This window comes from Saccostrea echinata, unplaced genomic scaffold (genome assembly GCF_033153115.1).
Source record: "Saccostrea echinata isolate AGI-Se365-2 ecotype Australia unplaced genomic scaffold, CSIRO_AGI_Sech_v1 ptg000023l, whole genome shotgun sequence".
Lineage (NCBI taxonomy): Eukaryota > Metazoa > Mollusca > Bivalvia > Ostreida > Ostreidae > Saccostrea > Saccostrea echinata.
In genome coordinates this window covers 6,996,089-7,020,000 of record NW_026889772.1, presented here as the reverse complement: position 1 = coordinate 7,020,000, position 23,912 = coordinate 6,996,089, and the positions used below count along the sequence as shown (strand labels likewise).

The 23,912-nt window shown below is 33.8% G+C and overlaps 1 long non-coding RNA gene across 2 annotated transcripts; it reads right to left on the bottom strand.

The window, feature by feature from the left end:
* Positions 1-8,982: 8,982 nt before the first annotated feature.
* LOC133191402 (uncharacterized) lies at positions 8,983-23,049 on the bottom strand. 2 transcript variants are annotated; one of them, XR_009721679.1, is made up of 4 exons: positions 22,924-23,049; positions 22,317-22,389; positions 17,818-18,213; positions 8,983-9,303 (listed from the first exon to the last, which is right to left on the bottom strand). It is a non-coding gene; the product is annotated as an uncharacterized LOC133191402 (long non-coding RNA). The 2 variants fall into 2 exon arrangements; XR_009721680.1 differs by lacking the exons at positions 22,317-22,389; positions 22,924-23,049 and adding an exon at positions 19,764-19,881.
* Between the last annotated feature and the right edge of the window lie 863 nt (positions 23,050-23,912).

Here is a 23,912-nt window from a genome sequence, read left to right as displayed (position 1 = left end):
ATGGGAGTGTCCAAAAAAATGTAGGTATACATGTTCCGTTAGAGCTCTTTATATAGATAAGGCCTCGACGGAGATTATGCAAGTTGATAGAAATGTATATGAACTGGTTTGAGTTTGGAATAGGTTTTCCTGGGACAGAATTGTCTGAATTAAAAATTATATCATTAACTTCAAATTCTGATTTTATTTCTGATTTTTTTTTAAAATTTGTTTAATTGCGAACAATAATTCCATCATGTACATTGTTGAGAACAACCATTGAACTGTTGTGCGCATCAAATAAGTTAATGAGATCAAAAGTTAATTAAATTTAATTATCGAAAGCAACAATTAAATTATTGTCGCAATAATCAATTTGATATATTGAAATAATTCTTTATATCATTTTTTCATGTAAATTAGTTGAATTTGATTCGTCGAGTAACATTTGTTAAAAAACACTATTACCATCTGAATGATGAAATCACACCCCCAGCATGGTATAGAACTTAGCAACAATCACCATTAGTTACATGCACGTAGCATAATTTTGAAACTAGGGGACAGCCGGGGAAAATGACAACTTTGAACTGTAGAATTGGAAACTGGTTATAACCTATAACATTTAAATGGGCCAAGAGAGACCTATAGCGGCACATATTGTTGCCTCTGCATACATTGTTGCTGGCGACATTATATGAAGAATCGAGCTGTGGCACATATTGTCGCCCATCGGTACAAATTACAGGGATAAAATATACATGTACCTGCACACACTGTCGCCGGCTACAAGTGTACAGACCCTTGTGACACATATTGCCGTCCTGAACTTCAGACTTTGCATGATGATAATCGCTGATTGGAATTAAAATTAATTTTACTATTTAGCAATTAATTTTAAATGCATGACAAACATCATATAGCCTGCAGCGTCATTGTGCAAAATTGTACTACACACATTGTCACTCGATCAGCAGAAGAAAAGTAAGGCATAATCATTATATCGGCACATTATGTCAACGACGACAATATGTACCAATGAACGACACTTTGTCACTTTAAAGGATAGACCTTCATAACATTGCGATTTCGCCCCTATTTTAGCACAGGATTTTACCTTTTCAAATCAGAACATTCTCATACTTTAGTTAAAAACTAAAAAAATGGTCTGTATAGATATGCTTAAAAGTTTAGCGTGTGTTCGAGATGTACATGTACTAAGTTTTATTAGCGAAATTCAGGCCAGAACCTTAAATTCATTTGCAACTTATTGTGTCAAAACCCGCTCAAACTCCATTCGCATGTGTGTTATGCGGTTACGCTATTACTTACGTCTTTTCACATACAACAGCTAGTATCTTGTTCGGTCCTAGTGAATCAGCAAAATACGGTGGAACTCTTTATCAGACTCATTCAATGTTCACCTGGAAGCTGAACTACATCTATGCGGTCTTCCAAAAGATAAACATACTTCTTGGATGACCAACACTTATCCTGTCTAAAAGGGAGGAGATCGAGTTTGAAAAACTCAGTGCTCAAATGTTGTCAAATCCAGTGCACTCTGCAACAGGCTGCAGGCATATGCATGAATTTGTCAACGAACAGTCCAACTCTCTTGTCTGGCTAACCTTTACCATAAAATAGTGTACCATATAAGTGTTATTTTCTGCGTGTTGCATTTTTGTGTATTTTATTTTCTTTCGTATTTTAATTATTTACAACACATTTTTTCTCTCTTTATATCATGATAAATTTATAATTTATTTATGATGTCATTGTCTTGCTAAAAAATCTCTGTTACAGAGAAAATCAAGGATGGATGAAACGAGCAATATTCGAGATGATAAATTTACTGGAAATTTTAAATCAAAATGTACACATTATGAATACAGAATAGAATCTGTCAACAGATCGTCTAACACAGGATACACTATTTTTCACATTTTACAGCAAACTTGTTCTTAAAGAGATAATTCATTTAAGCCTATTACATCAAGTGCATAATTAGAATATTTATTTCATTGCATATACATTTTATTAATTAGTTTGGCAAAATCCAAGTGCTCCGACAAATATGCGGTTGAAATATAATAGAGAACTACGCTCTTTGTGTAAGAAATAAATCTTGGAAAAAATCAATCTTCAGTATCATCGCTGCTAGATGATGAAACATCAGTGTGAGTGTCCTTTGCAGAGTCCGGAACGCATTAATTGTTTCATATAATGCCATCTTTAAAAATTGTTTGTTTGCTGTGGTGTCCGGATAGGGCCATTTGCAAAAGCTCAACAGCGCGTTCAGAAAAACACGCCATAGCGCTAACACGCAACACGCCATCACGCTAACACAATTATATAAAACACGTCATCGCGCTTATACAGAACACGCCGTCGCGCTAATTCGCTTTCAAACAACACGCTATTGCGCTTACACAACTTTACACAACACGCCGTCGTGCTGTCACACAACACGCCGTCGCGCTAACGCAACTTTACCCAACACACTGTCGCGCTGTCACACAACTCGCTAACACAACTTTGTGATAGCTCGACGGCGAGTTGTGTGTTAGCGCGACGGCGTGTTGTGCGAACTTGTGTTAGCGTGACGGCGTGTTGTTCAATGATGTGTTAACATAATGGCGTGTTGTGTGTTAGCGTGACGGCGTGTTATGTGTTATCGCGACGGCGTGTTTTTCTGAACGCGCTGTTGAGCTTTTGCAAATGGCCCTATCCGGACACCATAGTTTGCCCTGTTCCGACCGACTCAAAACTTTTTTCAGCCTCTAGGAAACGATGTTTATTTTTTCTTTTTTTCTGAATTTTCTCATCCCTTTAACGTGTATGTTGAAATTTTCTTGAGGAAACATTTTTTCCCACCTTCCTACCGACCCATTCTTTTACCCTGAAGGGGCAAACAAACATTATTTTAAAGGTGACCTAATTCTATTTTATTCCAGTCAAGTCACTATAATCTTCATCATTTAAGGATTCGTTGTCGAAATCCACTGGTGTGCTTTCTGATTTTAGAAAATATCCCTCCAGTGAGAGAAATAATTCTTATTCCAAGACATTTTAACACCCTATTTCATCAATCCGATGGAAGTTTCAATAACATCTAAATCTCTAGTCATACGTTCATCGGACATGTGAGAGGAGCATGCACGTGCATTGTCGTGCAATATCACATTATACTTCAAAAATACCTGTGTGCAGGCTTCCTTAGAAACAGTTTTTATGAACTTTTTTTTATTGAAATGGTCTACAAAAAGCACAATGTGAGATGTTGTGTCGACATAAAAAGTTTTAGCACTTGAATGGCCATCATCAGAAGAAGTCCGAAGATTCGTCTTATAATTCCAATTAAGGTGCATTTTGTGCAAATTTACTTATCCACAGTGACTTTTCCTCCGATGATTCGGATCATTTTAGCCCTAGCTCCGTACTTCGTTATTTTTCCATTAAGGCCAAAATAAAAAAATACCTTTGTTTCCCCTAACGCGACCGACCCAAATAACTCCCGCCGACTGAAAAGTTTTTTTAAGAAGATTACACAAATATTTTTTTAAATGTTTATCAACATACAATTTCCTCAAAACCCGTTCTTATCAGAAATTCAGAATGTTTTTTTTTAAAGCTGCTGTCAGAAAAAAAAAATTATTTACCTACCTACCTACCCAACTTCAGATTCTAGGGTCGGGTTAGGGGAAACAAAGATATTTTTAATGATGGCCTTAAGGTTTCTTCGACTGGAAGCATTTGTTCGCTTTTCACGTATAACAGTTTACTTTTATAGACGTGCATGATGAAATGGTGTTTTTCCAATATGGTTTATAAAATAATGACAGTTTTAGCCGACAAAATTAACTTTTATTTTTATCTTCCAACATTTAATGAACGGAGCGCTGATTTATTTTTTACGAACAGTATATACCCACAGCACTTTAAAATTTAAGAAAAGGAAAGGTGATGGCAACAATATACATTCGAAGTGGTTTCTTTTGAAATTCTGTTTTTATGAAATACAAGCAGAAAGTACAAATCTATATGCTATAGGCCCCCATTATACATCGATAGATACTTACCGAAAGAAAAATCAAACAGAAATCGGTAAAATAACGCTAAATAACAAGTTAATCAAAAAACTTAACCCAACATTTACATGTAGATATATCAAGTATATACGTTATCAATATATATTGATTATTAAAAAAGTTTTCTATCAGAATTTTATCCGATACAAAAATATATATTCTACCTCTACTGATTTTCACCAAATAATAGTAAATTGACCCATTTTCCTGATTCTCTGAAAGTATATTTTTTTTGTATCGGTATAATAAACAGTTAAAGTATATATATCATTGAAGGAGTCAGCAAGATTCCAGTTCTCATCGAGCAAGGCTATATTTCCCTCGGCTTCGCCTCGGGAAATAGGCTTGCTCTTGGGGAACTGAAATCTTGCTGACTTCGCCTCGGAAAATAGCTTGCTCTTTGGAGTTCGTGTATATCCTAATACTATTGTCGTCTTAAATGATTGATTAGTCGGGAAAAAATACGAAACTGTTAAATTCGAATAGCCTTTTACATGTATCTACTTATTATTGTAATACATGTAATAGTTTTCATTATCATTAACATCAACTACGACCGACGCACGTTCCTGGGATAATTTTTTTCAAAGACAAATTTGTTGGAATATTAAATTCAAATCCGTAAATAATAACTCCAATCTTTAAATAATATAATAAAATAAAAACGTTTTAAACTTTCAAGTTGTTACAAATAAAAAAAAAATATCAAAAGGGGTTTGTACTGAAATAATTCGGCCAAACGGCCGGGGGGGGGGGGGGGGGGGGGATCAAGTCATATGTTTTGGAGGGCGCGTATCATAACCGCTACATTTTCAAAATTTTCATTACCGCTACATTTACATACTCATTGCCTCTACAAAAAAGATTGTATTACCGCTACATTACCGCTACATTGCCTCGTTCGTTAAAGCCAGCAGCTTTTTCATGTACATATTGATTAAAAGTACAACAAACACATGTACAAGACTTTTTTCTGCTCACCACGAGGGAAGTGTATGTAGGACTTTGAGCAGATTTTTTTCCACTTTTTTTATGAAATCTATTTTATGTAATAAAACCTTTTAGAAAATATTAAAATAGAGAAATTGTTCATGGATAAAACACACAGTCTTCACAGAATTGATAGATCTTTGAAGGTCTTTTGCTTGACGTAGGCCTATTGCTGTCTGGAAATCTCATCATTTTCATATTTTGCGTACAGTTCTTTTTCAGACTCGTGGTGTTACTCTCCTTCCGGTCTGAATAGAACTCATGCATATTCCATGCCATTGCTGACAGATTCGAATATGTAGTTGAGTTGTAATCGCCAATACTTTTATAGATAAAATGTAGCGGTAACGATCACCCGAAATTTCGAAGAAATGCATGTAACGGTAATGAATTGAAATTTTTCGCAATGTATCAGTAATGACCTCCCGTTTTGGAATACACAATGTAATTGCATTGCTCCTCATCCGTTTAAATTTTCACCATAAATTAATAAGACATATTAATTTTTTATATATATCAGTAGGTTTAATTTTACCTCGTCTTAACATTTAAATATTCTCGAATAATTCCTTTACGTCCTTATAAAAAAATTATCTGATTTTTTAAATCAGATCTCCATTCGAAAAAAAAAATTGTAGAAAACACTATTTTTCTAAATACGCAATTCAACAGTAAACCAATAAAAAAAAATCACAACTTACACCGCGTTTATTATAGTAATATTTCAATTTACCTCGATAGGCAAACTAAATAATTAATACAGATAATTCCGGTATGTCTCAAAATGTAATGATATTAGATAAACATGTATGGAAAATTATTAAAATTAAACAGCAACTTGTTGTGTTGACACACGCGCTTTTGAAGAACTTCTTGTGACTATTGTTAATCGATACAGTGTACTCCGCATACAAAGTAAAACACGCATGTAACCAGGTGCCAGGGACAAACAATTTTAATCCGTTTAAAGGTAATTCATTATATCGCATAAACGAAAAAAGTGACTTCTTTGATTATAGTATCCATGGACATCAAATTATATAAATACTGCATGTATATAGTTGAGGGTAACATTATACATTTATTGATTGGGTTCGAGGGCAACACGCATTTTGTCGGACCCAAGAACCAAACTGTTTGCCGGAGGCCGTTAGTTTGGTTCGAGGGGGTCGACAAAACGCATTTTGCCCGAGAACACAGGAAATAAATGTTTTGTTATTTCATTTATTTATTTTATTATTATTATTATTATTATTTGACATACAATGTACATGTATGTCGACCACCAACGAATGCTAATGAGATTTAGCTGACCCCGCCCATTAGGTGACGTAAGCGGTCCAACATCTCATCGACAGATCCAATATCTCACTCCGCGGTCAAACATCGATTTTTTATGCCCGCTCAGTAAAACATTGGAAATGTTAGATTTTTACTAGTATTGATTTATATAGGAACTAATTTTTAAAGGTATAACAATGTAAATTTTCAAATGATACCCTCTACTACATGTAGTATTCATTATAATATTCTGAATGTTTTATACAAATACTGTAAATAAAGATGAAGCGCTCGCGAATAGATTCCGGGCGGTATTTATTTGGGGGGTTGGGGGGGGGGGTGATATCACTCGTCGTCAAGCAATGTTGACTGTTACTGAATTCTATCTGGAAGGCGTGGTTCTATCATTCAGAGGGTAATAGTGTTTTTTAAATAAATGTTTCTCAAAGAATCAAATTCCAGTTATTTACATGAAAGTATAATATACCAAAATAACGATGTTGTATTTCCGGGCCCTTAGATACTCTTGCAAAAATCTATAATATACAGGCCAACGGACTAACAAGCTCATTTCATTAGCCAACAGAAGGAAGAAACTGGTTTTAGGTTCTTTATATATTTCCAGAATTTCTTTAACGGAGTGTGCTCCAAAGCCCTGATTCAATACCACCTGTATCCAACCTTATCAAATAATATATTATTTTTCTTAACCCTTCCATCAGTATAATCAAAGTGGAAATTTAATTAAAAAAAAGGGGGGGGGGATTCTCATACAAGTACCCAAAATGTGGAGGGGGAGGGGGGGTTGAGGTTGCTTAACATTGTCACTGATTCCTTTATTGAATGTAGATTTGATATCCTCAATATCATCCATATAATTTAGTACCCTGTCTTGTAGAAAAACCCAAGTGTGTGCCTTTCAGTAACGTTTTATCCTTGAATAAAGTAACTCTCATGGCCCCAGTCATCACAATCTCAAACTTCACCACACTCCCAGCCATACGTAATTTCATACACAATTCACTAGTTCATCATAAACTCCAAGTTGTAAAGGACGGTGGCAGGGAGAGTGTGACAAATTTTGGTCTCTAGATTTGGTAGAGCCAGCCTGAGGCATGTTAGCGGATATTGCAAATGCAAACAAAGAATCTTTTAAGCTTGGTTCTAAGTTCTAAAAAACTTTTGACCAACACAATCAGATATACATAGATATTTTATAAAATGAATACAAATTTACTTTATTACTTTATTAATTCATTAATGTAATGAGAATATTTTAGCACATTGAACAATACGGGCTAGGCTAGGAGATCAAAAAGTAAAACAGACTGATTCAGATATATTTCAATTTTGGACATCAAACTTCCACTGAGACCTGAAATATAAATAGTGAATAATGCCTATCTCTTTACATATTTTCAAATTTGAATTTAAAAAAAATGATAAAAAAGAACTTATAAAAAAAAACAAAAAAAAAAACCATCTGACCAGAAGGCTCACTTAAATCTTTACAAATAATTTCATTAATAAGTCAACTAATTCTGAACAATATTTGCATATAATACACTGGTTTACACAGATATAGATATGAGCCACAACCAAGTACAAATTCAAATTACTTCTCAAATAGGTAAAAACCCTTACAAAGACTTCAAAATGAGAACTGGACCTTTATGACTAGGCTTAATTCATCTTTTTCCATTAAAATCATTTATTATTTTAAAAAAATTAAACTCACTATGTTTCTTCAGAAAAGGGTGTACTTTTATGATCTTAAAATTATATGAATGAGAATCTAATACACTGAAGATGCCAAAAGCCAAAATGCTTGCCTGAGACATTTTGTGTCTACTGTTCTTGAAAAGATTGTTTTTAAAGATTTTCCCCCTCCATATTCCCATCAAAAATGTTGACACCTCTATACATGTAAAATTTAAACCCTAATTTCAGTCCGTTTCTACATGTAACCCCAATGCCCAAATATTAAACAAATTTAAATGTTGACACATAGATACATTTAAAATGAAAACCCTACTTTTAGCCCCAATGTCTATAATTTGAACAAAATTAAATCCATATGATGTTGTAATGTTTGCATATGACTTTGATTTATGTCACCCTGCTAGTTTTTCATTTTACATATTTTCATGCAAAACTTTTAACCCCCTCTGCAGCTCTACCCTTGCCTTAGGGGCAATGAAAAAAAACTTGAATCTATGTTCATTAAGAAACTCTTGGATAACATTTGTCTTATATGACCAAGTAGATCTTAAAATGAAAGTTTTTAAATGACATTATCCCATTTTTCATATTTCTTCATTATCTCCCCTTGGAAAAGGATGCAGCCCTTTATTTGAATAAGCTTTATAACTCCTTTTAAGCTGAGATACATTGTACCAAATGTGCTTTACATTGACCAAATGTTAAAAAAAATTAGAAAATGTTAAAAGTAAATGGAGGAAAACGGTCAAACATATAAATAATGCATTGTTGGACACCAAAGACTTCTTTTTATCAGAATTGTGCAATTGAGCCTTTGGATCAGGTGAGCTAAATTCCATATCCATGTTTAGCTATGAACCTTACTGTTTAACCATGCAAGAGTGTTATATCTCCTTGAAATAATTACACCGGTACCATATACAAATGTAATTTTAAGGCAAATCACTTCAATATATAATATTGGTACAATTTAGAAGATCTGAAATCCACCGGCAACTGTCAAAAGCAATCAAGTCTCACTTATAGAGGAATCAGTATGTTTTTAAATCTACTTTTAAAGCTTTAATTCAATTGTCACAGCAGATTTGGTGTAACTTCCAAGAAATATTTTCCGCACTGGCTGGCGGTCTCTCAGTTCAGCATTCAAGCACTCAAAATGGTTGCATGATTCATTTTTTCTGATGAACACTAGGAATTTTCTTTTGTCCTGGTTTTCTTCTTCAGCCCACCATCATGTATGCATCTATATTGAAATTAAATTAAAATGATCATTTAATCATGCAAGTCTTTAAATTAAAAAACACTTCCAATCATAAAATCCTTCCTGCATATAATATACATTTATTTATCATTTTATAAACTGTATGTTGCCCTACTTATGATGTACTATTTTTTTTTAAATGTAATTCTTATACATTCTAGTGTTATATGTTTTGTTAATTGTTATTTGTAAATGAAAATAAATTTCAAAATAACAATCATCCTGTGAGTATTACATAAGCCTACTTGCAAGTGTAATCTGGTTCCCCTAAAAAATTAAAAAGGCTATAATTCTGTCAAAAATCAACAAAGTGTTATGAACTGCAAACTTGATCTGAACTTATCAAGGTACATATACACTCACATATACTAATGAAAGAAAAAGTGAGCAAGCTCACATACCCCACGCTCCCCCAAAACTCGACAATTGCAACATGTAATGAATGGCACAGTGCATTTTAAATACACAGTATAATTCAAAAAGAGGCATTACTTGCAAAAAATCATCACATCAAAACTTCTTGCATATAAGGACATTTAAATCTTTGTATGTTACAAATTTAATTGGGCTGAAGTTTCTAGATAAATAATGGAATCAAAATTTCTTGGTAATATACAAATCTATACATTATGTCTGAAATACCTACAAAGTTTCAGGAAATTCAGTGCAGGAGTTATTCTGACAATTAAACTGTTATTTAAATTCCTCAGTGATTTTGATTTGTTAATGAGTGTAAGTCCATGTCCAACACATGACAATTTACACATTTAAATAATTGATGGAAACAAAATTATGATGTAATCATATGAATTTGTTTATATACTGTACTTATGAAATTATTTAAGGCAAAGTACAAATTTGAGGGGGGGGGGGGGGGGGGGAGAACTATCCAAGAGTGTGTGTGTGTTAAATCATTAATATTTTGATCTCAAAATCAATAGGGGTCTTTTAAGGTCATAAAATATTTCACATAATATTTCATTACAAAAGCCGATTCCAGTGGATTTCCTTATTACCTAGCTGGAAAGTTTCTTCAATAATAGGCAAAACTCTTAAGGCAAAAATAATGGAATCGGAATTTCCTGGTAATATGTACATCTACACACTGTGTACTAAATATCTGCAAAGTTTGACCAAATTCTGTGCAGCGGTTAAAGAGGAGTTGCACTAAGAAACTGTTCATCTCTATATTCAAGATATGGCCAAAAATCCAAGTTGAAAAGTGCCAAAATTCCCAGAAAAATCAAGGAATCGGAATTTCCTGGTAATATGCACATCTACACACTGTGTACTAAATATCTGCAGAGTTTAAACAAATTCTGTGCAGCTGTTTAAGAGTAGTTGCACTAACAAACTGTTCATCTCTATATTCAAGATATGGCCAAAAATCTAAGTTGAAAAGAGCCGAAATTCCCAGAAAAATAATGGAATTGGAATTTCCTGGTAATGTGCACATCTACACATTGTGTCCTAAATATCTGTAGAGTTTGACCAAATTCTGTGCAGCGGTTTAAGAGGAGTTGCGCTGACAAACTGTTCATCTCTATATTGAAGACATGGCCAAAAATCTAAGTTGAAAAGTGCCGAAATTCCCATAAAAAATAAAGGAATCGGAATTTCCTGGTAATATGCATATCTACACATTGTGTCCTAAATATATGCAAAGTTTGACGAAATTCTGTGCAGCTGTTTATGAGGAGTTGCGCTGACAAAAAAACAGGACTGATGGACTGAATGACACACTGACTGACTGACACACTGACTGACGGATGGGTCAAAAACATTATTGCCCCCGCAACTTGTTGCGTGGGGTATAAAAATCAGCTGAATACACATGTATCTGCGAGTGCTTAGAAAAAAACATAGGTAATCAAAGATTACGAAGTTCACCTCGACGAATGTTATCTACATGTAAAGCAAATTTCACATCATATTTTTTATCTAGTTAGGGTACATCCCAAGATCAATATCCATGCAAGTTTGATTTAATTATAGACCTGCTCAAAAAACTTTTGACCTGTTTAGTAATCAAGAAAATTTTGGTCAGTTCCAACATCCAAAGCAAGTCTGGAAGTTTTCATCCTTAGATGCACCATCTATGCAAGTTTAATCATAATATTATATAGCTACTCAAAAAAAATTACCCTGGTCACTCATCTGGAAAATGTACGTCAGATTCAGAATCCAAAGCAAGTCTGGAAGTGTCCATCCCTAGATACAACATCCATGCTAATTTGGTTAAAATATGGCTAAAATTCACTCATGTGGAAAATCTAGGTCAGATCCAGCATTCGAAGCAGGTTGGTTAGTGTACATCCCTAGATGCATCATCCATGAAAGTTTGGTCGAGGTAGGGCTTATAGTTACTTGGGAATGGGACTACTCCTAAATCTATACCTGGTCTCACATGTGGAAAATGTAGGTCAGATCCAGCATTCGAAGCAAGTGTGGTAGTGTCCATCCCTAGATGCATCATCCATGCAAGTTTGATCAAGGTAGGGCTTATAGTTACTTAGGAATGGACCTGCTCCTAAAACTTTAATTTGGTCACTCATCTGGAAAATCTAGGTCTGATTCAGCATCCGAAGCAAGTTTGGTCGTGTCCATCCCTAGATGCATCATCCATGCAAGTTTGGTCCAGGTAGGGCTTACAGTTACTTGGGAATGGACCTGCTCCTAAAACTTTAACTTGGTCACTCATCTGGAAAATCTAGGTCAGATCCAGCATCCGAAGCAAGTTTGGTAGTGTCCATCCCTAGATGCATCATCCATGCAAGTTTGGTCCAGGTAGGGCTTATAGTTACTTGGGAATGGACCTGCTCCTAAAACTTTAACCTGGTCACTCATCTGGAAAATCTAGGTCAGATCCAGCATCCAAGCAAGTGTAGTAGTGTCCATCCCTACATGCATCATCCATGCAAGTTTGGTCCAGGTAGGGCTTATAGTTACTTGGGAATGGGACTTGCTCCTAAAACTTTAACCTGGTCACTCATCCGGAAAATCTAGGTCAGATCCAGCATCCGAAGCAAGTGTGGTAGTGTCCATCCCTAGATGCATCATCCATGCAATTTTAATCCAGGTAGGGCTTATAGTTACTTGGGAATGGACCTGCTCCTAAAACTTTAACCTGGTCACTCATCTGGAAAATCTAGGTCAGATCCAGCATCCAAAGCAAGTTTGGTAGTGTCCATCCCTAGATGCATCATCCATGCAAGTTTGGTCCAGGTAGGGCTTATAGTTACTTGGGAATGGGACTTGCTCCTAAAACTTTAACCTGGGACGCCGACGCTAACGCCGACACCGACGCCGACGCCGGGGGTATAGCATAAGCTCATCTCGACTTCGTCGAGGTGAGCTAAAAATCCAGACAAGAGGCCCATGGGCCACATCACTCACCTGAGTAACTTTGGCCATGCTGTTCTTTACCAGATTTCCCCCTTTTAATATACCTATTGTGGCCCCGCCCTACCCCCGGGGGTCATGATTTGAATAATTTATATTCTACCCTACCCCAGGATGCTTCCATATAAGTTTCAGTATTTCTGGCCCAGTGGTTCTTGAGAAAAAGATTTTTTAAGATTTTTCCTATATATTTCAATGTAAAACTTGGATTCCCTATTGTGGCCCCGTCCTACCCCCGGGGTATATGATTTGGACAATTCAGATTCTACACTACCCCAGGATGCTTCCAAATAAGTTTCAGCTTTTCTGGCCCAGTGGTTCTTGAGAAGAAGATTTTTTAAGATTTTTCTTATATATTTCAATGTAAAACTTGGATTCCCTATTGTGGCCCCGCCCTACCCCGGGGGTCATGATTTTAACAATTTAGAATCTACACTACCCCAGGATGCTTCCATATAAGTCTCAGCTTTTCTGGCCCAGTGGTTCTTGAGAAGAAGATTTTTAAAGATTTTTCTTATTAATTTCAATGTACAACTTGGACTCCCTCTTGTGGCCCCGCCCTACCCCCGGGGGTCATGATTTGAACAATTTAAAATCTACACTACCCCAGGATGCTTCCACATAAGTTTCAGCTTTTCTGGCCCAGTGGTTCTTGAGAAGAAGATTTTTAAAGATTTTTCCTATATATTTCTATGTAAAACATTGATTCCACATTGTGGCCCCGCCCTACCCCCGGGGGTCATGATTTGAACAATTTAGAATCTACACTACCCCAGGATGCTTCCATATAAGTTTCAGATTTACTGGCCCTGTGGTTCTTGAGAAGAAGATTTTTTAATGACCCCACCCTATTTTTGTCTTCTCTTGATTATCTCCCCTTGTGAGGGGACTTGGCCCTTCATTTTAACAATTTAAATTCCCCTTCACCCAAGGATGCTTTGTACCAAGTTTGGTCAAAATTGACCCAGTGGTTCTTGAGAAGAAGTCAAAAATGTGAAAAGTCTTCGGCTCAGGTGAGCTAAAAACCAAGTGAAGAAGACTGACAGACAGACTGATGGACAGATAAGGGGGAAACCTGTACTCCCCTCCGGTGTCACTGGTAGGGGATTTAAATAATTACATATGGTGTACAAGTATTTTGGAGACTGTCTGGAACAGTAGTATATTCATTAATTTTAAAATGAACATCATAAAAATATTGATCTTAGTACATGTACATGATGTGTCATATACATGTAGAACATGCTAACTAAATAAATTAAAAGGAAGGCCCCACTTTTCAGAGCACAGCTGTAATAAAACAAAGAAGTGTGGAAAACCAAATGGGACAGACTGACAGTTAGACCATGAAGGAGAAAACCTATAGTCCCCTCCAGTTCCACCAACAGGGGACTAATAAAATAAGAAGTTTACACCCCCTCAAAAGTTAAAAGACCCAACTTTTTTAGATTGAGAATTTTTTTTAAAAAGTGATAATCTTACCTTTGGTGATTCAAACAGAATTATAAAACTTAAAACTAGATTCACATAAAATTTTAATGAATAATGAGTAAAGAAAACATTTTTAAACATTAGAAATTTTAATTGATCCTTTTTAGCAAATATTTTTCATCACATGCATCATTCTTGCTATGGCAGGTTAAAATTTGATGAAAGTAATTATCAAGAATATTAGATGTAAAGATTGCAGGGGCTTTTTAATGACAATATTGTGTGTAGGAAGTTTTCACATATATATATATACACTGTGCCGTAGAAAGCCTGTCCATTGCTAGAATTTATTCACTATTTTTGTGTCACCTGCAGAGCAGAGCGGCACTGAGGGATCACTTTACCAGGCGTCTGTCTAGCTGTCTGTCTGTCTGTCACACCCTATATCTCAAAATCTGTAAGAGGTATGGATTTGATATTTTGCACATACATTTCCTGGCACTACAGATTTGTAAATTATCATGGGGGTACCGACCTTGTGACCTTGACCTTTAAAATAGTTCATAGTGCTGATATACAACATATTTTTAACATTTAAGAGGTAAGTCTATGCTACTTAGCATGTATACTGTTTGTCATAAGACAATATGAAAAATATCAGCATTACAATCCACTTGACCTTGACCTTTGACCTTAATTGCAAAAAATATCTTGGGCAGTTAATTAAACTTATGAATTTTGAATTTTGAGAGGCAGGGTTTAGATAACTGGCATTAATACATGTTCATGAGCTCATGATCGTGTACTTTGAAACCTTATGATATTCAGTTACCAGACAAACTTATTCAAATACTATGAAAATAGTCATCATGATGGGTATTTCACAATGGATCATGTAGACTAAGATTTGCAGTAAATTAATTAAGATAGACTGAAATCTCTTTTGAATGATTATTGGAAACATGTTTAGCTCATGAAGAAGTACTTTAAAAACATTAAAAATACATTGGGATCAGTTCTCAACAATGGATCATGAAGACAGACAAATGCAGTAAAGACAGACTGAAATCTCTTGGAGGATTGTTGGAAACAATTAATAAAATGATAAATAGATATTTCTAATAATTTCAATTTAAATGTTTATTTGACATGTCTTTGAGGGTTAAGGAACCATATTTTCTTAGACTGGCAGAATACTATCCATGTATGCCATTTTTTTCTTTACAGGCAAATGCATGAACTATCAGTTTATCATGCTTTATACACAGTAAATTAGTAATTAAGTAAAAAGCTGACCAGGTACTCATAGATTTGTTTACACTTGAATTGAAGCTACAAAGCAGGTGACACGTGTTCCTTGGAACACTCTAGTTTAAATATGTTGTCTACATACACTTAAAGTCTTCAGCAATCAGCATGTCCCTCTTATAAGTTAAACTTACACAATTAACTGACACGTTTACTTTCAACAGATTTTATCTAAAGATATCTAATGATTTTATTATATATTGCAATTATAAATTCATTAAATCTATATGTCCTTTATTTGTCACACATAGTCTCTTAATTAGGGGTGTATTGTTATACCAGTATATGGACATACCTTTCAAATGAAGTTGGTTACCAGTTAAAAACAAAAAAATATCTTAACTGTTTTTTTACTTTGTCAATTTAAAAATTAGAAAAGAATTCAAGTCATCCTAAAGTACACTGTACTTTACAAAATGTAATTCCTTTCTTTCTTTCTTTTTTTTTGTTTGTTTTTGTTTTGAGATATCGAATTTTGTATTATTCTATAAATTATATTCATAGACAAACCTTATTTCATAATGATTGAAGAATGCATCTATTCCTAACAATTTTACAATGAAAACTTTTATGATTTTTTTATATTCTACAGAACACATAGAACAGAAGTAAAAATTAAGTAGAGAGTCAATGAATAGTCGACTATTTGACTGTCAGTCGAATGGACCGACGATCGAATAATGAAACGAAATTCGAATATTATTGTAATTAAATAAAATTTAACGCAATAAAAGAGTAATAACAAGATGGAATTCTCATCACAAATTTGAGAATTGAACTGTCTTTCCTCAGAGACATTTGATAAGACAATTTTTCTCAACAAAAAACGGTTGATTTTCTATGAATGTAAAGAAAGTACAGTAACTTTAAGACTTAGTGCTTGACTACTGCGAGAATCATTTGTCAGTAACGGCCTGTGTTGTTTTGTAATAAATTACCCACTAATATACTGGGCTTTGTTTGTAAAATATTAATTGGACTTGATATTATACCATGTACCAATTATCTTTTGTTGTTTTAAGATTGCTCAAATGCAAGGAACCAACCATGGCTGTGACAAATATGTTTTGACACGTCGATAATTATTAAAATCATTCGCTTACATTTTAAACTGTTTAAGAACATTTTGATAGCCAGATTTTATCAATTATTGATTGCTCTGGCTGTCAAAATGTATCTAACTGTTTAACAATTTCATAGGCACATGACGCGTAAAAAGTGTGAGATTACCCCCCCCCCCTTTTTCCCAATTTCATAATACATGTATTAACAGTGATTTTTCTACACCCAATTTATGTCCGAATATCAGCCCTTTCCTCTTTTAAAATTGCCAATTTTTCCCCCATTTCAGTTGCTTTTTTCCCAAAATAATACCTTTATTGCTTTTGTTAAATAGATTTTTTTATGTACAACTTATCTAAAATGGTTCTCAGTCATTCAGACTCTTAAAATAATAGTGAAGAACAGCAGATTATTTTGTGCATTTACAAGACTTTAAAAAAAAAAAACCACATGGATCATGTCAAACGTGAAACTAAATACATCGTAATAAAGTGTAAGATGCATGTGAACCAGCGAAACATAGGTTCATTTGTAAATCCAAGTACTAGAAGTTCAACAAGCATCCCTGATTCCATGAAAATCAAACTGTTTCTACACCTGCCAGATGCAACTAATATTGCAGAGTAAATGCAGCAATATGATTTGGATAATTTAGAAAGCTTAATAATTAGTAAGAAAAAAATGATTTGTTATAAATCATGTCAGGTTATATCATCTTCAATGGCTATTATGATTAGGATTTCTCTTACGTCTACCTTTATGACAAAAAAAAAGGGGGGGGGGGGATAGAAATATAGCACGGTCTCAATTAATGACAACTTTCAAAGATTAAAAAAAAGAAAGTTAAAAATGTAAAACTGTTTCTAATTTATTTTGCAGTAAACATTTTGAATAAATGATGTGACATTTAAATATATATTTTTACCTGTCAATTAAGGTTAATTTCAATCTTATTGGTATTGGAATGTTTTGTATCAAATTTGCTTAACTTTGGCCAAGTGGTTCTTGAGAAGAAGTTGAAAATGTGAAAAGTTTACAGATGGATGGACAGACACTGGACAACATGTGATCAGAAAAGCTCACTTGAGCTTTCATCTCAGGTGAGCTAAAAACTCAAAAGGGGGGGATGTAAAGTCATACATGCACCTTGTCCTTTAGCTTTCATGAAAATTGAAATATATGTATTTTAAAAAAATCAATGAAAAACTACATGTAAAAATTAGTTAAAATTAAATGGTAGTAATCATAATTGTTAGGTTATTAACAATCAAGATAAATGTTTAATTCAATTACCAATAATGAGCTCCAAGTTTAAAGCCATATTTCCAATGGTTGATTCTTTGTCATCAAAACTCCTAAAATCCATCTTAGTCTTAACTCTCACATCTTCCTTGAATTTTTGAGAATCATGATTTTTGTTAATTTTGTCAGCTCAACAGTATTTCCTGACTTTATGGAAGTCTGAAGAAAGTCCTGAGGATTACACTCTACTATTCTTTTTTTTTTCACACTCCCATGAAATTTACTTTGATTTGTCATATTTGGTTTCTCACAATCCTTAAATCTTTCTATTGTGGCTATACATGCTTCCTTTAAACTTGGTTGATATCATGTGTTCTATGATCCACCACAAGCTGTAGAACAGGTGTCCTTCTTCTTACAGGGTTTGTTGATAAGAACTGTTCATAACTGAAAAGATAAAGTGATTCCCATCTATTAGAATGTTGCAGACCTTTAATGAAATATCAAGATTACAAACAGTATTTAAGCTCAAAGGTGCATTGAAACATTACTAATTGTGAGCATTGCAAACATAGATCTCTAAAACATCAGAGGTGGGATGAGTTGTCATGGAGGAATAAGCATCCCCTGTCAACTAGTTACACCTGCTGTGAGCTCCTTGTCATAATAGGGTGAATGGATAAATCTGTAGACAATTCAGTATAAAAATAATGGCCTAACAATTTCTGTATGAAAAACATCAGTAAACATTTGACTTATCTGTAGACTGTATTTGTTAACAAGGTCATTGTATCAAACACAGAATTTGTAAAATGTTGGCTGTACCTGTATCATCAACTTATTTGCCAATAGCTTGCCTCATTTACGTAATTGTTTGTACTTGGTACACATGCTCTTGCCCTTTGAATAAAATGGGAGACATAAACTCCATATGCAGGTGATAATGCTACATAAGTAAGGAAATTAATAATAGAAAAATTAAAGTTACATGTTTATCATAAAGTTTAGTTGTTACTTTGCCAATAATGTCTTTATCTAGTAAAATATTCGAATATAAAACAGATGTATAAGCCTCTGTGGTGTCTTTAACTTTGAGTTCAAAGAGATATACATGTGAATGAAAAAAAAAAATAAATATAATGAATAGTGATCAATCTCAAAAAATCTTTAACAATACAAATCTGTGAAGTGCCTGGCAAAAACAAGGCCCCCCCCCCCCCCCCCCCCCCGGAAATCCCAGAGGTGGGATCAGGTGTCTTAAGGAGGAGTAAGCATCCTCTGTTGACTGGTCACACCTGAATAAGTTAATGTTGGAATAAAAATGAATAATTACTGTCCATTGATAAAGCATCATAAATATATCATTATACATAATACAGTATAATTAGATCTAATCATGTACTGTTAGTATGTATAGGACAGGAAATACAAAATATAGTTATTTATAAAACAGTGTATTTTCAACTTCAGGTCATCATATTAAAAAAAAATCCTATATTTCGGATTATTTCCAAACATTGAGGAGGACTGGTGGCTTTCATTTGTCTCATTATATTTAATCATGTAAATAATGTACCTGACCATCAATATATGGCATGTGGCTTAATTGTGCTATTCCACATGCATCAAAATTCAATTCTAATTATAGCTTTGCTTAGTGTTCACATGGAGTTAATGCAAAGAAATTTGATGCGCAGTAAATTAATTTGAATTAACTTATGTGCATTAAATTCTCCATGTGAATGTGGTTCAAATTTAATCTGTATTAGCTTACATTTAATTCGAATTAAACCCTCCTTCAGTCTATGCAAAAGACATTGGATGGTTGGACCTGACCGATGTGCAGTGCCTCTGGTCCGATGCGTCTTTTTTTTTTTTACACTGGACAAGAATGTCCGATGTGTCAGTGTCCAGTTTTGAGCATTATTATTTTGATGCGGTATCATTTAAATGTTTGTTACAAGTAAAAAAAATATCACAGAAATCAAAATACATACATGAATGTGATTAAAACCGCATGGTCTTTCTACAGTTTTATGCAGGAGTGATCCCTTGTTAAAGAAAAGCTGTTAAGCTAGTCTACTACTCTGTATTTTCACGTGTTTCACTTTTTTACATTAGGTTTTTCGGTCTGACAAAATTTGGTTCGGTCCTGTGTGTTCATCATTACACAGGACCAAATGTCCTGTGTCGTCCAAAAGACTTACGCATAGACTGCTCCTTGTGAAGACGACATTAAATGTACATATCTCATACTGTACACCCTCATCAAAGCTTCACAACCAGTTAATACATATTCTTGTCAGCTGATAAAATCACATTCGCATGATTAAAATGAAAGTGAACGTTAGGTTGAATACCGATCCCGATTAGAATAAAGACAATTAAAGGACTGTTAAGGACCCTCTATACACTAAATCAAAAATGTTTTTAGTCCAAGATAAATAAAATGAACTTTTGGTCTGAATTTACTGTGCTTTTCCAGTTTTATTGGCATTAAGGTGTTGATTATATACTGTAGAAGCACAAATTTTCGTGGGGATAAAATTTTGTTATTTGTTATCTGAGGTTTTGTGGGCATTAAATTTCTTTGTTACGAATGTAACCCTACTCATTATATTGTAATGTAAAATTTCATGTCAGATTTAATTTCGTTGATAATGTTAACAACGACCAACTGACGAAATAAAGGGATACTTCTGCTTTAAAAGCATATATTGTATATATATACATGTATATATATAATTTGTAGCTTCTCTGGCCTTTCTATTGATAATGTAAATAAGTGAGCAGAGTCATCTAGTGTGATTACATTTTTTATTACTTTGATAGGGAAAAATCATAAAACCTGTTGAATTTTTTTATTTTTTTTAAATTCTAATTGCTAATAGATCCAGTTTTAAATAATGCCAATGTTAGCTTCAGTAATTTATGCATAATTAATCCCATATTCCAAAAAATAAAAATGACTTTTCCCTGCATTTCCAGTGCCTCATGTTAGAGTGGGAGGGAGTTTAAAAATTTGCAAGATTTCAGACAGCTACATATCTCTGTTATTTATGTCTCTATGACACCCTAGATGACAGAAAAATTTTGAAGAATTTATAAATATTGTAAATGTTCAATCATAATTCCATATAACATAATTGTATTCTCTGCTGTTGGAAAATCTTTTCATTAAGGACCCTCTATACACCAGTGCAAAATGTTTTTTGGATATTGAGAAAATTATATTGAATAAAGGTGTAAATATTGAGCTTCTCTGTCTAATTTTCAATATGCGGTACGTGGCATTTACCCCCAGGAAAAATGTTCAGAGACGACAAAGTATCAATGAACAGAAATCACTTTTGTTTACTTCCGTAGAGAAAAAACATGCAAGTAAAGTGTTCAATTAATTTATCTTCACCTTTTTAAAATGTTAAGAATACTAAATTGATTACAAATTGAGTATAATATACTGTACATTTCAATTTATTGGAATTGAGATCTAAGGGCAGATCACTCTAACTGCAGAAAAATACCATAGAATCAGAACTCTTTAAGGTGCAGTGTAGATGGGGTTCTTAATTTTTTTTTAAATACCTGAATGGAAGTAAATCTCTTCATTTTGAATTTCAGTGGTTGCATTAATTGAAGTTATACTGGCTGTTTGCACTTTTATAAAACAATCATTAGAATTAAGAAATAAAAGGTCCACATCGCTGTAACATATAAGGAGTAAATTACTTAAATTGCGTCTGTCTACTCTCTACTGTATAAATACATTCATTGTATTACAGTTCTTTGTTTTTGTTTTTTTTTTTGTTTTTTTTTTTTTAATTATGGATTGTATATGTATTGATTGACCCATATGGGTGTATTATGCAATAAAGAATTAATTATACCCCAATAAATACATGTACAGTGTGTACCCCTCCCTTTTTTTTTTTTTTTTTTTTTGCTGAAAATAAAAGTGTGCACACCATAAAAGAGAATTTATAGTACCGGTAGTTCGTATTTGTTTAATATATTAATACATTACATGGTATGCCCTGATGATAACAATGGCCAATGGTGTAGTATTAATTATGTGTCCTGTTTATTATGGAAAATAGCTAAATAGTGAAAATTATCAGTATGACTGTCAGTTGCAAACATCTTTTTTTAATCCCATTTTATAAATAATTTTATTTAACTTTTTTATCTGGACTACATGTATTATTGGTGAAGTTCTCTGTCTTTTAAACTGAACCTTTAATTTTTTTTATACTGATACAATTATTGATAACATACAGACTTAATTTTAAATTTATTGATCCTCCCAAAATTGCCGGTCTTGGACCAACAGACTGTCATTAAGGTAAATAAATATTACATGTAAAACACTGATTCATGATGATGACTGTAGTATGAAACAATGCAGGAAAACGTATACAGATCATGCTGATACACAAACACGTCATTATGAACTCAGATCATTAGAACTTCAGGTAGTGTTTGTTTTTTTTCCTGACATGTAGCTTAATTAATTTCACTATTAAATGAATATTATATAATTGCATTCATACCATAACTTCTCCCTGCTGTGTTCTGAGAATCCATGAACATTGATAATTTCTGATCCGAAATCAATTAATCTACCTGAAATGTATGATAACATCAGTTTTAAAACATGAATTCCATGATAAATAAACATGATAAATAGGAAAATATTCTCAATTACTGTAACTTAGTAGAAGTCACATCATTTTCATGAATCATCACAGCTATATACACATATTCTCTCAAAATTGCCCCAATGCAATAATGAGTGCATGTCAATAAAATGACCAGTATCAATCTTTAAATTCTCATACTTTGAATTAGGGCATGTCACTGTCTAAATGCACAGCATGTCTTTGACATTAATATCAACTTATATAGCTGCACTATATCCCTAGTTTGCCAGGGCTAGAAGACCACGTTGAAGCATGGACCTATACATGCTTAACAAATTAAATCATTATGTCCCTGGGAGAAGTAAACAGCTTAGTCACCCCCCCCCCCCCCTTCATCATTTAAACGTGCAGAAGTTATTTCTAATATTTACGTCTCAGATGTACATGTGTTTTTTTAGTTGACAGCTTACATGTAATGTGTACACAATATTAATAATGATTTTAGCAGCCCACGTACCTATATATAACCCAGGCAGACTGAACGTTTCCCCGGCCCATAACAGTCATGGCGTGACCGACTCTACTTTCGTTTTTAATATGAAACCTTCGAACTTGACATGACACATAAACAAGATGCGAAACGCAAGAAAACATTTAAAATTTCTGACAGTATATTTTGCTACACATTGCAAAAGATCAACGTTGATTCAATAAAATTGAAATATTAGATGCACGTACATACAGAAATAGTTCCTCTCCGCGAGTACAACATATGCCAATACGGAATGTGTTTACCTTCCCAGAGACATAGATATAGAAAAGATTTCTTTATGTTTTTACTAACATAAATAATAATAACTTTCAGTATATTGGTTTTAACCATTTATACTGCAATCATGCAACGATGCACATTGTAACTACACCACATATACATGTATACATTCCCTAGGTAAATTACTGAGTAGACAATAATGCCGTAATGTCATAATGGACACATATCTTTACTCATTAATTCATAAATATTTTATACATAAAATTTATTTATTTATATTTACGGATTTTTCACTTACCTTTTACAAAGTTTACTTCGTCCTCATGTACATGACTAAGTGTGAAACGGGTACTGTATTATGATGTCATTTACGACGTCATTTGATGTAACGAGCATGCGCACTCGCAATGTGTGTAAGTCTCGCCGAGAAGAAAAAATGATGGATCGGTGATCATCTTATACACACTCATTACACAGATCTCATGCATCCGGTCAAATTAACACTTCATTTTTTGGAAATGGGATGCATCCTAGGACATTTTCTAGTTGATTTATGACAAAATCCAACTGAACACCACCATTTCGTGTTCATTTGGATTTTTCCGTGTTCATTTAAACGTGTGCCGTCTAAAGCACGTGTCGAATTGACAGGGTTTACAAACACACATATGTGTGTGTGTGTGTGTGTGTGTGTGTTTTGAAAAAGGCGTGATTCATGACAGTGTCATTTATTC